General features: G+C 40.4%; 1 protein-coding gene across 1 annotated transcript in view; it reads right to left on the minus strand.

The window, feature by feature from the left end:
- PAK5 (p21 (RAC1) activated kinase 5) overlaps positions 1–13,255 on the minus strand; it is a 233,821-nt gene that overhangs the window by 126,620 nt on the left and 93,946 nt on the right. The window contains exon 2 of the mRNA XM_006087950.3: positions 8,992–9,142. The gene's annotated coding sequence lies outside the window, so the exon portion shown is untranslated. The remainder of the gene's footprint in view (positions 1–8,991; positions 9,143–13,255) is intronic.

Here is a 13,255-nt window from a genome sequence, read left to right on the forward strand (position 1 = left end):
CCAACCTTAAAGCAGATCCTGGGCCTGGATTTCATCACAGTCTGTCCTGCAATGACCAGAGACACATCTCTTTCAAAGCTGCCATAGAGTATGGTGATGGATGGAAACTACCACCTTTTGTTGGAAAGCACAAATGTCAAATGATAATGTTGTACATCTGAATGCTGTAAACCAATGTTACCTCAATTTAAATAAAACGCTGCCACAGATGACCTCTGGCTGTCAGAGCAGGCCTGAAGTTGGCAATTAACTACCCTCAGCCTAACTTTTTTGTTGCAGGTCAAAAGAAAGGAGGAGAGTAGTCACCCTACTCCACAATCATCACTGCAATGATCATTTATATTCATCGTTTATATTCATTGTAAACTGCAGCTACTAGATCTCCCAGCACCTGACCTTCCACTTAAGTCTTATCTCAATTTACTACAGGTGAGAGCTTAAATAATTGTGGTGCTGTTTCATTCCAATTTACCACCCATTCACGCGCATGCATATACACACTGTGGTCACTACTGCTTTCAGACAGGTTAGTAAATCAGTTCCAAAATCCACAGGGTATCCTTTCTACAACCATTTCTTTTAGCTTAGTTTCCCTAGGAAACGGACCCTGAGGCAAACATTAAGTGTTAATGCTTTAACTAGAATATGCAATCTTAAGGTTGGAGGAAGACAAGAAAGGAAACGAGGCAGGGAAGGACAGAAAGCAAAACAAGGTGATGTGTTACTATCTTGACCACGGCATTGCCTAAGTCATGAAGAAACACAGTCAGTAGGCCATCAAATGCATCTGCTAAATGACATGGGACACCTCTAGGCATGCTGTACAGCAGTGGTTCTCAACCTTGGCTGCACATTAGAATCACCTGGGAATCTTTAAAATCCTGATTTCTGGGGCCTCATCCTCCGGAATTCTGGGTTTTTTTGTTACGTAATGTGAGGCCCCACCCCATAACACAGAAACAGATTTTCCGGAGGATGAGGCCCAGAAATCAGGATTTTAAAAAGATTCCCAGGTGATTCTAATGTGCAGCCAAGGTTGAGAACCACTGCTGTACAGGGACATATGCCTTGGAATGGGCCATCAGAGAGAAACACGGAGAGGGAATGCATCTGCTTTACTTCTCTCTCTCACAGGACAAGCTGCTAAGGATCTTTGTCAGCAGTTCTCAGCCAGGTACAATTTTGTCCCCCAGGGCGACATATGAATAAAGATATTTTTTTGTTGTCACAACTGGCAAGTAGTGGGTAGAAGCCAAAGATAATGCTAAACATACTGTGATGCACAGGATAGTCCCCACACAAAAAATTACTCCGTCCCAAACGTCGTTAGTGCTACTGTTGACAAACCCTGTTCTAGGTGCCGGTGATGCCAGGGGAGCACGAAGCAGCCCAACAGAAAGACGACACAGAAGCTATTTCACAGGCAAGATAACACAAAAGGAGAACAAAACACGAAGAGATACAGAACCTCATTAGCAACCAGGGAACTCAAGTCGTGGTGAGATACCATTTCACACTCAATTGAGTGGCAAAAATTCAGATATTGAGAACACCATGCACAGGGAGAATGGCTCTCAAGGGGAATTCCCACCTACTGCTGGTTGGGAGTGTAAACTGCTACCATGTCTTTGGGAAAGAGTTGAGCACACACTTATTTATGGTGACTACTCAGCACTAAATACCTTGCAATCTAGGAAACTCCTCAGATCTAGGAAAACTGGGATGATTGGTCACCTGTCTATCTCATATCCTAGCAACCCCTTTCTGTCTATGTAAACCTGAAAAACAGCTGCACGGGCACTGGGAAATATAAAAACAAATGATCATAGTATTTTCATAATACAGAAAATGGAAACGATAGAAATGTCTATTTACAGGAGAATAAATAAATTGTGATATAGTCACACAATGGGATATTATTTAGCTGGAACATGAACTACAGCTATATGTAGCAACATAGGTGAACTTTAGACAGGTAAGTGTTCAGTGAAATGAGCAAATCTGCAAACTATATGAATATGAGATCATTATCATAAAGCTCAAAAGGAAGCAAAAATTAATAACATGTTCATGTTTGGTTCTTTTTTAAGCCAGGAATTGACACAAACTTAGGATAATGGTTACCTTTGGAGGGGAGGTGGGGAAATGGAATGGGAAGGCATATGCTCTCCAAAGAAGAACTAATAAACTAATCAATGACTAGGTTCCTGGAAAGTGTTCACTGGATTTTGTATCTTTGCTATTGGCTTTAACTTTTATTTACCTTTAGCTATGTTGTTTTTGTTTTTTGTTTATTTTACCTCTTTAAAAAGTGCCATCTTTATCTCACTTTTTAGAAATAGGGAACAAAGAATCACCAACATTTCCAACGACAGTGGCTATTTGGGCCAGGGTTCTCCATTCAAGGGTCTTGCCAGCATTTATTTCTGCAGTCAGTTCCCATTTTACCTCCAGGGAGCCGGAGATGCTAATGTCAGTCTGTTCAGCCTCACACTACAATCTGCTGCACCTGGTGACCTGGGAGCACATCATACTTCAAACGCAGGGCCAGGAGAACAGTAAAAGTCACTTAGGAAAACTGTACAATAAGGCTCCTATTTAATTCACACAATTCAGTCTCAGAGTGAAAATAATCCATAAACTGAAAATTACCATTTCACATACACATCCCGATGGAATTGCATGTGCACAGACCCAAATAAAAACCTGCCCCATAAACTTGGTCTTGTGAGAGTCCAGAGCCTTAGAATTTCAGTATAGGACCATAATGCAAAAATCCTTGATAGGTTCCCACAGAAACCCACGCACTATGCTTAGCCTGCTCATGGAAGGTGCCTCACACAAAAAGATCCTATCACGTAATCTGTACCTTTGCATTACCCGCTGAAGCCACCAACACAGAGGCTGAAAATCCTTGCATTTAGACCCACTCTCAACCTCACATTTTTCTCCAGGGTATTTCCTTCCTCCCTCCCTCCACTCCACCTCTCCTCCCTCTTTTCCTTTATGAAATCCTACAAATCCTTTCATAAGAGAAAAATCTTAACCATATTGGTACAGAAACCTGTCCACCCAACCATTCGCTCATTTATCTTTCCATTTGCTTATCACGTTTTCATAAGCATATTATTCTGCCTGCAAGTTAATATTTATTTTCCTGAATTCTGGTACATTTATAATAATAAAAGCATAATATGCTAATTAGACCGGACAGCCAAATGACCTTCCGGATGTCATTCCGGCCATCCTTCTGGATGAAGCCACGGCAGCAGGGCCGAGGCAGAGGCAGGTAGGGGCAATCAGGCAGGCATGCAGAGTGGTTAGGGGCGATCAGGCAGGCAGGTGAGCGGTTAGAGGTGATCAGGCAGACAGGCAGAGTGGTTAGGGACAATCAGACAGGCAGACAAATGGTTATGGCTGATCAAGCAGGCAGGCAGAGGGGTTAGGGGCAATCAGGCAGGCAGGCAAATGGTTAGGGGCAATCAGACCGGCAGGTGAGTGGTTAGGGGTGATCAGGCAGGCAGGCAGGCAAGCGGTTAGGAGTCAGCGGTCCCGGATTGCAAGAGGTATGACCGACTGCCGGTTTATGCCTACAGGGATCGGGCCTAAACCAGCAGTTGGACATCCCCCGAGGGGTCCTGAATTGCGAGGGGGTGCAGGCCGGGCTGAGGAACCCCTTCCTCCCCCATGCATGAATTTTGTGCACTGGGCCTCTAGTTTTATATATTTCTTGTTATCTCATGATGCTTGACCCTTCTCTTTCCCTCACCACTATATGCCTTAATTGCCAAGTCACCTGACAGCATTATGGGACATTATGTTTCTGTGTTTGAACGTACTTTCTTTCTTGCCTTACATGGCTTTCTACTTTTTCTGGCTCAGGAACACCTATTCACCCCATGAAATTTAATCTGGATGTTTCTATTCTTGGTAGACTGCAACCTAGATCTTCACTTTTCTTGCTCAATGCCCTTCCGAAATGTCACCCTGAAGCTCCTCTCACCTAGAGGTGGAGAGTCTATTTCCAGGTAGCCCTGTGATTTCCTTTGCCTATACAATGCTGCAGAAGTAATTGTTCTAAGCTTAGGCCTCAAGAAGCTTGCACACTTTTGTTCTCTCTCTCTCTCTCTCTCTCTCTCTCTCTCTCTCTCTCTCTCTTTTGTTAATCCTCATCAGAGGATATTTTCCCATTGATTTTTAGAGAGAGTGGAAGGGAGGGGGAGAGTCAGAGAGAAACAACAATGTGAGAAAGACACATAGATTGATTGCCTTCCACATGTGCCCCAACCAGGGCCCGGATTGAGCCTGCAACCCAGGTATGTGCTCTTGATGGAATCGAACCTGGGACCCTTCAATCCTCGGACTGACGCTCTATCCACTGAGCCAAACTGTCTAGGGCTAGTTCACTCTCTTAAACCTTCTTTGGCCACCGTGTGAAGAAACCTAGCCTGCTGGAGAACTGAGCTTAGCTATGTCTAATCATGTAGACTATTCAGTCCTCCAGCCAATGTTCCGCTGATTGCAAATGAATGAGTGAACCTGGCTAAGATCAGTCAAAAACCTGGCCAGATGAGACCTTCTCAACTCAACCCATGACTCATAAGCAATAATGCTTATTGTTTTGAGCCATTAGGTCATGGTGTTACTTTGTTAGGCAGCACCAACTGATTATCCCTTTCTTGATTCTACTGACAGCTACTAGTATAGCATACTTCCATTATAGCCCTTACATCACTACACATTTTCCTGTATTTCTCTTCCACAAATGTGTGAGCTCCTTAAGAATAGGGACAAAAATATAAGTAGCAACTGCCAACTCTTCAATCAGAAAAATATCAATAATTAATTGCTTAATTAAGGGTTACAATGATGCCCAAGGGATGATTTTGGAGGCACACCAGAGTTTGAATCCCAATTCTGTTTCCTATATGTGTTATTCCAGAGAAATAGGTTAACCTTGCTTGACCTTATCTTTTCATCTATAAACTGAAGACTGGAATAGAATATGCTGCAGGACTGTAGTGATAAGATATATATATCCCCACCTCCCTCAACTTGGCATAGAGTGAATGCTCAACAAGTAAGAATTAAATGATAAAATGCACATAAGCATTTAGTATAGCACATGGCTTACAGTTACTCAATAAACAACAGCTCTAGTAACATGATCTTGATTATCAGCATTGTTGTTGTATCACTTCTTATAGCAGAAACTGTTAGGTGCTCCACCCACATCCCCTTGGAATTTTTAATTTCTGTGCATGCTGACCTGATGGTGGCTTCCAATGGCAAATACTCAGGTCTCTTTGCCTGAGGGCTTCCTCTGGTTGCTGGAGTCCCCTTGGTCTACATATATGGTATATCACAAATACCTGGAAGTTAACATCATCCACTTCCTCCCAGGGGAGCAGCCCTCATCCAAGTCAGATGGGAGAAGGTGGCTACAAACCCGTTTCCTTGTCTTTAGTTAGGATAAATCCAAGATATTCTATACCGTATCCCAGAATTGTCCAATGAGACCATACTCCTCTTGGTTACAGCAGTGACAATGCACCTTTTTTATCTCCTCTCTTTTCCCTTCTCACATCCCCACTCCCTACAAAAGCATACTGGCATCACCTTCCAAATAATATTCAAATTTTTTGTCTTTCCATCTGATTGTAGGGAATCCAACCTAAGACACTACTACTCTTTGTTTTATTTTATCCTTATTGCTCCAGAAACAAAATACTTCTTCCTAGCCTTTTAATGATCTCCCCAGCTAATCAAAAGGTTGTATCCCACCTAGTATATGACAAGACCAACCACAGAATATGGTATAACATTTTTAGGTCTTCTCAGATGTATTCACATGGCTCAATTCTCTGAATATGTGAAGACAGGGTTAAATTGCAGTTGATCTTGGGTACCTCTGTGCTTATCTTAAAGGGCACCTGGAACCATGGTATTGATTCTTGGCCAAGACAGAAGTGAAATGCACCAGCTAGTGATTTACAATATGCTGTTAAAAGTCCCAAATTCCCCCAGAGGCATCCTGTACCTGCTTGTCTACACTGTTTAGTGAAACTGTATGGATTGATGGTTTGAACCTGTTTACCTATTCACAAAGCCTGCTTTTAGCTACTGGAGCTGTGAGATATAAAACGCCCCTCAGTAAGCTTGAGCCTTGGCTCCCCTGAGACGAAGGTGTCGCACATGTATTTTGGTGGTTCGTGACCAGAAAATGAAGTGCATCCTGTGTGATGGAGAAAGGACCCTGGGAGCTGTACCAGCAAGCCTCAGTCCTCTCTGATGTTTGCCAGGCTTGCTTGCTCCTGCTGTACCATATCCTTTATCCTTTGCCTTTATCACAGCTTTACATGTTTTTTAATTGCCTGACACTGTAGAATCGCTGCACTGAGGCTGGTTTCTGACAACTAAAGCCTTTTTATAGGGTGTGGGGTAAAGGGAGGGAGGGTTGGTATAGCACCCCAATTTAGAGCTATTTCAGAAAGTTGTGAGCACTGGAAAGCAGGGCTCTGTACTTTGCTGAGCTCTTTGGCTGAGTTATCATGAAAATTCTTCTGAACAAAAACATTGTGGTTGTTTTATGCTCCAACAAATGTTGCTGGATTATTAAAATGTTGGTGCGACCTGCTAAGGTCATCACCACCAATTTTAAGTAGTATCTTAGTTTTTCCCTCAATGTCCCACTTAGGAATAATCCAGTATAAAGTTTCACTCTTGAAGTCTAAACCTCTAGTCCTTGAAATACTTATCAGAAAGAACATCCTTCACACTGCCTACCTCTCCTCTTCTGGGCAACAATGTTCTCAGAAGTGAGAAACCAGGCAAGGAAGCTTCTGGAAGGCTCCAGTTGCCATGTGTTATATTACAATGGTTCTCAACCTGTGGGTCGTGACCCCTTTGGCAGTTGAACGACCCCTTCACAGGGGTTGCCTAAGACCATCCTGAATATCAGATATTTACATGACGATTCATAACAGTAGCAACATTACAGTTATAAAGTAGCAATGAAAATAATTTTATGGTTGGGTCACAACATGAGGAACTGTATTTAAAGGGCCAGAAGGTTGAGAACCACTGTTATAAGATAACCTGCCTAGAACACAAGGTTTCAGGGAATAATTTTATTTCTTTTCACAATTTGACATCAACCCCCTCTAAGTTTCAAAAGCAAGGCCACAAACATATATACCATAAGCTGTTCTTTGAAACAGCAAAGTAAATTACCATTTGAGTATTGTATATTGAAACACAAATGAACAGCATACATATCATATGAAAATTAGAATTATGTTGGGGATTCATAGAAAGCATTGGCAGTTATCTAGTTTAACCTACCTGAAGTAGATACAAAATATTCGAAATCCATTTATCCCCAACGTCACGTCCCTAAGCCAACTACATTATCTCTTCCATAGGTGACAGCTAATGAATGACTCTCCAAGGGTTCTATCTCCTTTGAAGTAAAATGAACTTCACATCTCAAGGGCTCACCAATGTCATCGTCTACCTCATGCTTCTGCAAATCCCATCTCAAAGCGACACAGGTCTGCTTTTTGAGCCTTGAACATATCCATCCAGATCCCGGTTCATGGCACATAAAGTGTCCGATCTTCACACCTTGACTCAGCTGGCTCTTCATCATTCAAGTCTCAGCTCAAAATTCTCTGAGTGGCCTTCTCTGACCCCTGAACTAAAGTAGCCCCAATCACCCACTATCTCATTATCTATTCACCATGTTCATAAACTTTATTAATGTCTGCATGGATTTCCAATTTTTTGGCATTTATTTACTTACTCTTCTCCTCCCACTAGACTGTCAGCTCCTTCAAGACCCCACCCTTGCCTTTTTTTTTTGTTCGCTCTCATATCCCTAGTGCTTAGAACAATTTACAGGCACATAGAAGTCACTCAATAAATATTTGTTGAATAAATAAATGTACTTTTTTGCTTTTTTGCTATTGCATATTTTTCTTTTTTTTTTATTGAGATACAATTGACATATAACCTTATATTTGTTTCAGGTGTATGACATAATGATTTGATATTTGTATATACTGTGAAATAATCACAATAAGTCTAGTTAACATCCCTCACCACATATAGTTACAACACTTTTTTTTTCTTGTGATGACAACTTTTAAGATACACTCTCTTAGCAACCTCCAAATATACAGCCTGGTATTATTAACTACTAGAGGCCTGGTGCACGAAATTCGTGCACGGGGGGTGGAGAATGTCCCTCAGCCTGTTCTGCACCTTCTTGCAATCCAGAACCCCTCAGGGGATGTCCAACTGCCAGTTTAGGCCCGGGATCAGGCCTAAATCAGAAGTCAGACATCCCTCTCGCAATACGGGACTGCTGGCTCCTAACCACTCGCCTGCCTGCCTGACCACCCCTAACTGCTCGCCTGCCTTCCTGATCTCCCCTAACCACTCTGCCTGCCTGCCTGATTGCCCCTAACTGCTCGCCTGCCTGCCTGATTACCCCTAACCGCCTCTGCCTCAGCCTCCGTCTCAGCGGCTTCATCCAGAAGCATGTCCGGAAGGTCATTCTGCTGTCTGGGCCTAATTAGCATATTATGCTTTTATTATTATAGATGGTCACCATGCTGTATATTACATACCAGGAAATCTCACTTTATAACTGAAGTTTGTAACTTTTGACCCCCTTTAGCCATTTGGCCCACCCCTTATGCCCTCCCCTGCCTCTGGCATCCACCAATCTGTTCTCTGTTATCTATGAGTTCAGTTTTTAAAATGTTATTATTTTTTTTAGATTCCACGTTTAAGTGAGATCATATGGTATTTGTGTTTCTCAGTCTGACTTATTTTACTTAGCATAAAGCTATTAAGGTCCATCAATGTTGTAAACAGACAAGTTTCTTTCTTTTTTATGGTCGAATAATATTCCATTGTGGTATATAAGCAAACTTTACAATAAAATTTTAAAAGGCAACACGATAGCATAATTGATTCCCCTACCTTTTTACGATGGCTGTGGATGAATCAGACTCCAGAGGAGTGTGGCTCTTATTGGTGTTGTGCAACTCTTCGGTGGAGCTCTTCAGTGTTCTTCATTTTTCCCCCGTGTCCATTTTGGCAAGAGGTGGAAGCATTTTGCCACAGTGTATTTCTGTAACAACATGGTACCTCCATGAGTCAGAACCCCGCCAACATTATGCTCAGTTTAAAAATAAACATATGACCTCATTTACTTCACATTCTCCTGCATGCTGTACATCCTTTCCAAACTCTCTATCACTTCCTCTGGCGTACAGCTACTGCTCTGTATATCATTACCTGACCACAGCCAGGCAGTGTGAGGCTCCCCTCAGCACCTTGCCTGCATCTTTCTCTAGTTATCCCACAGCGAGTCCATGTCTCCAACATGGGGAGCCCCATGGGGATGGGAACTGTGCCCTTGATCCCTGAATCTCTGGGGCCTAGTCCACTGACTTGCAATCACACATGTTTAATACAGTCACGTCTCATTGTCTGCAGTAGCTATGTTCTATGAAGTTGCCAAAAACACTGAGCCATTGCTTTTAGGGGAAACTGGGATTAGGTTTCTGCTTGTCTCTGGCCCCCAAATTTCCATCAATGGACCAATATATAACCTTGGTTTGTGGTTTTATGTGTGTTTCTTTTGAAAGACACCTTATTTAATATATCGTTGATTCATTAACATTCAACTCACAGCCAACAGCACTATAACGCATGCCTGAATGAAACTTAATCTAAGACATATATTCTCTCTGTAAGGCACCCCACAGCCTCCTTTCAGTTAGAACACTAGGCAACCCTTCAGCACTAGGCTGGGGAGCCATTTCAAACAGCAGAATCACCAACAAAAGCACAGGAATGCAAATAACCTGAGAAGGTGAATTTGCAAATAAAAATCCATCTAGAATAATAAAAGTATAATATGCTAATTAGACCAGATGTCCTTCTGGACAACCTTCCAGATGAAGCCGGGGCGGTGAGGGAATCCTGGGTCCTGGGTGCCAGAGGGAAGCCTCTGCCGGCAGCCAGGAGAAGGAAGGACTACGCTTGCATGAATTTCGTGCATCGGGCCTCTAGTAAATAATAAAGATAGACTGTATGCACATTAGCTGAATCAAGGTTATATGTAGATCCATAAGTTCCCAACTTTGCTTCTAGTTCAGCACAGCACTGCTATTTAAATGAGTAAATAACAAATACTATGGATAGGGTAGAAAGAGACTAAATCCAGATTTTATGGGTTTATGAAAGGTCCAAGAACTGAAAGCACTTATTTTCTCCTAACCTATTAAAAGGACACATTCCAGATCCTAGTTCTTTTCTTCTTCCTGATATTAATCATTGCTCATCCAATTTTCAGACAAGTGCATAGAGACTTTCCCGAAAATAATTATAGGTTTATAGTCCACCTATTCACTATGGGAAAACTCAAACTGCTCCCAGGAGACAGCTCCATTTTTCTCCTTAGATCATAATAAGAAATACCTGCTTTTATTTTATTATATGCATCAGTTGACTGTAGGCACAATGTACACACTTAGCACACTGGCATTTTCTGCAAAAATGCCAATACTCTGTGACATAAAAAATGAAGGCTTTACACTTTAAGTATCTACTTTCTAGTGCATTTAAAAATATTTAAGAGTTCCATGGGAATTCTAATTTTAAAGCAGATTTATGTTTTAAAGCGTTTGCAAAGATTTTCCCATTAAGTTTACTTCTCAGTATGGCAAAGTGGTTATATTTAACCTCGATTTATTTGTAGTTCATGGAAAGGAACTTGTTGGTAAATCACCTTCTTAAAAGCCTACCCTATGTGTCAAACTACCATTGCTCAGATCAGTAGGACTTGCTTAAACGCAACGTCGTGTGTACGTAACAAGAAATCTTAGCAGAGTGATTCTGAAAGCTCAGTCTTATGCGCTTTTAATTTAGTTCAAAATGGGTTGCCTGACAGGGGGATGGGTGAAAAAGGTGAAGGCACTAAGAAGTACAAATTTGCACTTACAAAATACTCACTGGGATGGAAAGTACAGAATGGACAATATAGTCAGTAACATTGTAATAACGATGTATGGTGTCAGGTGGGTACAAGACTTATTGGGGGCATCACTTTGTAAGTTATAAATGTCTAACCACTATACTATAAACCTGAAACTGATATAATATTGGATGTCAACTATAATTGGAAACAAAATAAAAATTTAGTTCAAAATCAGCTAAAATATAGGCATAATTTTCTTTTAAAGTCCTATGATAGTCTCTTCATATATTTCAGAATATCAGAAGAGAAGTCACCTTGTCAAGAAATACAATTTCAAGATTGATGTAGCCATATGTGTCTACTGCATAACAATAACATAATTTAATACATTTTACAAAAATAGTCTTGATCCAGAAAAACAAAATGAAATGAATGCATCTTATTTTTATATTTCATTAATAACACTATTATTACACTTTATATAGAATTAACCAATATTTGTTTGAGCTTATTTTGCAAGAATTAGCATTACTTTTAATTTTCTATTTATTCTATAAATAACCAAGTTAATAATAAATCAAATACCATCAACTTACTTTAATACCTATCTAGATCATCATTAAAACTCTCCTGTCAAATTTCTTTCTCTTTAAACATTCCACTAAGAAACCATTATCTACATATCTCTGATAGAGCCTCATTGCCACTACTGACTTAAAATATAGCAATCTGAGTGTTCAGGAGGCTGTGTTCAGATAATAGCTATACCATTCTTAAGCTATTAATAAGTACATCTTAATATGAGGTGCAAAAGCCAATTGAATTTCATATGTAATGTTAACAATATTTAATATTTCTAACCTTTATGAAAAAGGGGTTAGATTTAGAATTGACAGATGTGGCTCCAACGTATATTAGCTGCATGGTTTGGGGCAATTCATCTGAAAACTGGAGAAGCACACCATTTGGAGATAAAGTGAAAATGGCCTATGTAACGTTCCTGGCCAATAACGAATAGTATAAAATGTAGGCTCTTGTTTTTATTAATTACAAAAGCAACCCAAGAAGCACTTTAGATAACTGGATTTAACTCTTAAAACCTAAAAGCATGACCTGTCACCTGTGCATAATTTGAAAAAGTTATACTTCACCCACATTTTGACTTACCAGCAAAATAAGCATCTCCAGAGCTGTGATGTGTGTGTTATAAGAACAGAGATATCCCTATCAAAGAAACACAACTAACCTCTTCATACATATGCCATTTTGCACATTTTTCCCCCATAGATTCTCTGATAAACCAACCCCTCAATATTGGGCACCTTGATCATCAGCTCAATCAGAAAAACAAGAACTTCATTACAAATGGCACCTGACTCTGAGATATGCATATATTACTGGGCTCACTGGTAAATTACTAAAAAACTCTAAGATTCTACTATGTACGACAGAACAGAGTTACCATCAACCATAAAGTACAAATAGTTTGGACCAGTGGTTCCCAACCTTTTTTTGGTCATGCCCCACCTAAGCATCTCTAAAATCCTGATGTCCTCCCTGCCCTCCCCGCCCGTGACATATAATTCTTATTTTTCAAAAAGTGAATTCTATTCATGTGGAGGAAGCCTAAAAGGCCATTAACTTGGTCTAAGCTTTCAAAGAACATGGCATCCATGAAAGAGAGAAATAAAAGAACAAAAGGACAGTTGAAGTACTGAGGAAGAAATTATTAAAAAAATAATAATAATATGAAGTGATATGAAAAAAATAGCAAATTAAGTTTCAAAACATAATAGAGAACAGAAATGCTTAAATATGCCACAATATATATTTATATACTGTATATGAGGCCCCTAGAATAATAAGAAATGCAAAAAATTCACTGTTAATAACTCATTCTCGAATTGCCCCCCTTAAAAATCAAATTGCCCCCCTGTAGGGTATGTGTCCCATGTTGGGAACCACTGGTTTAGACCCTACACACCTTTCCCCCCGACACACATTCAAGGATGAATATCTGATGCAGATACATTTTAAGGTGTTATAGACCCAGGATGAAATGGAGCCCATCCGTCATGCAATCTTAAAATGTTTGTTGCATTATTCACCCTTTTATCCACTTCCCTTTGTATTCAGAGATGCAAATTTGTGAATGGTAGGTTTGATATGTGGTCTGCGTTATTATGTTAGAAAAACAAGACTTTTTTTTTTCTCTCTCTCTCTCTCAAAGAGAATAAGCTCTGTCCTTGGCCTCATTAA

The sequence above is a fragment of the Myotis lucifugus genome, unplaced genomic scaffold (assembly GCF_000147115.1).
Source record: "Myotis lucifugus unplaced genomic scaffold, Myoluc2.0 scaffold_42, whole genome shotgun sequence".
Lineage (NCBI taxonomy): Eukaryota > Metazoa > Chordata > Mammalia > Chiroptera > Vespertilionidae > Myotis > Myotis lucifugus.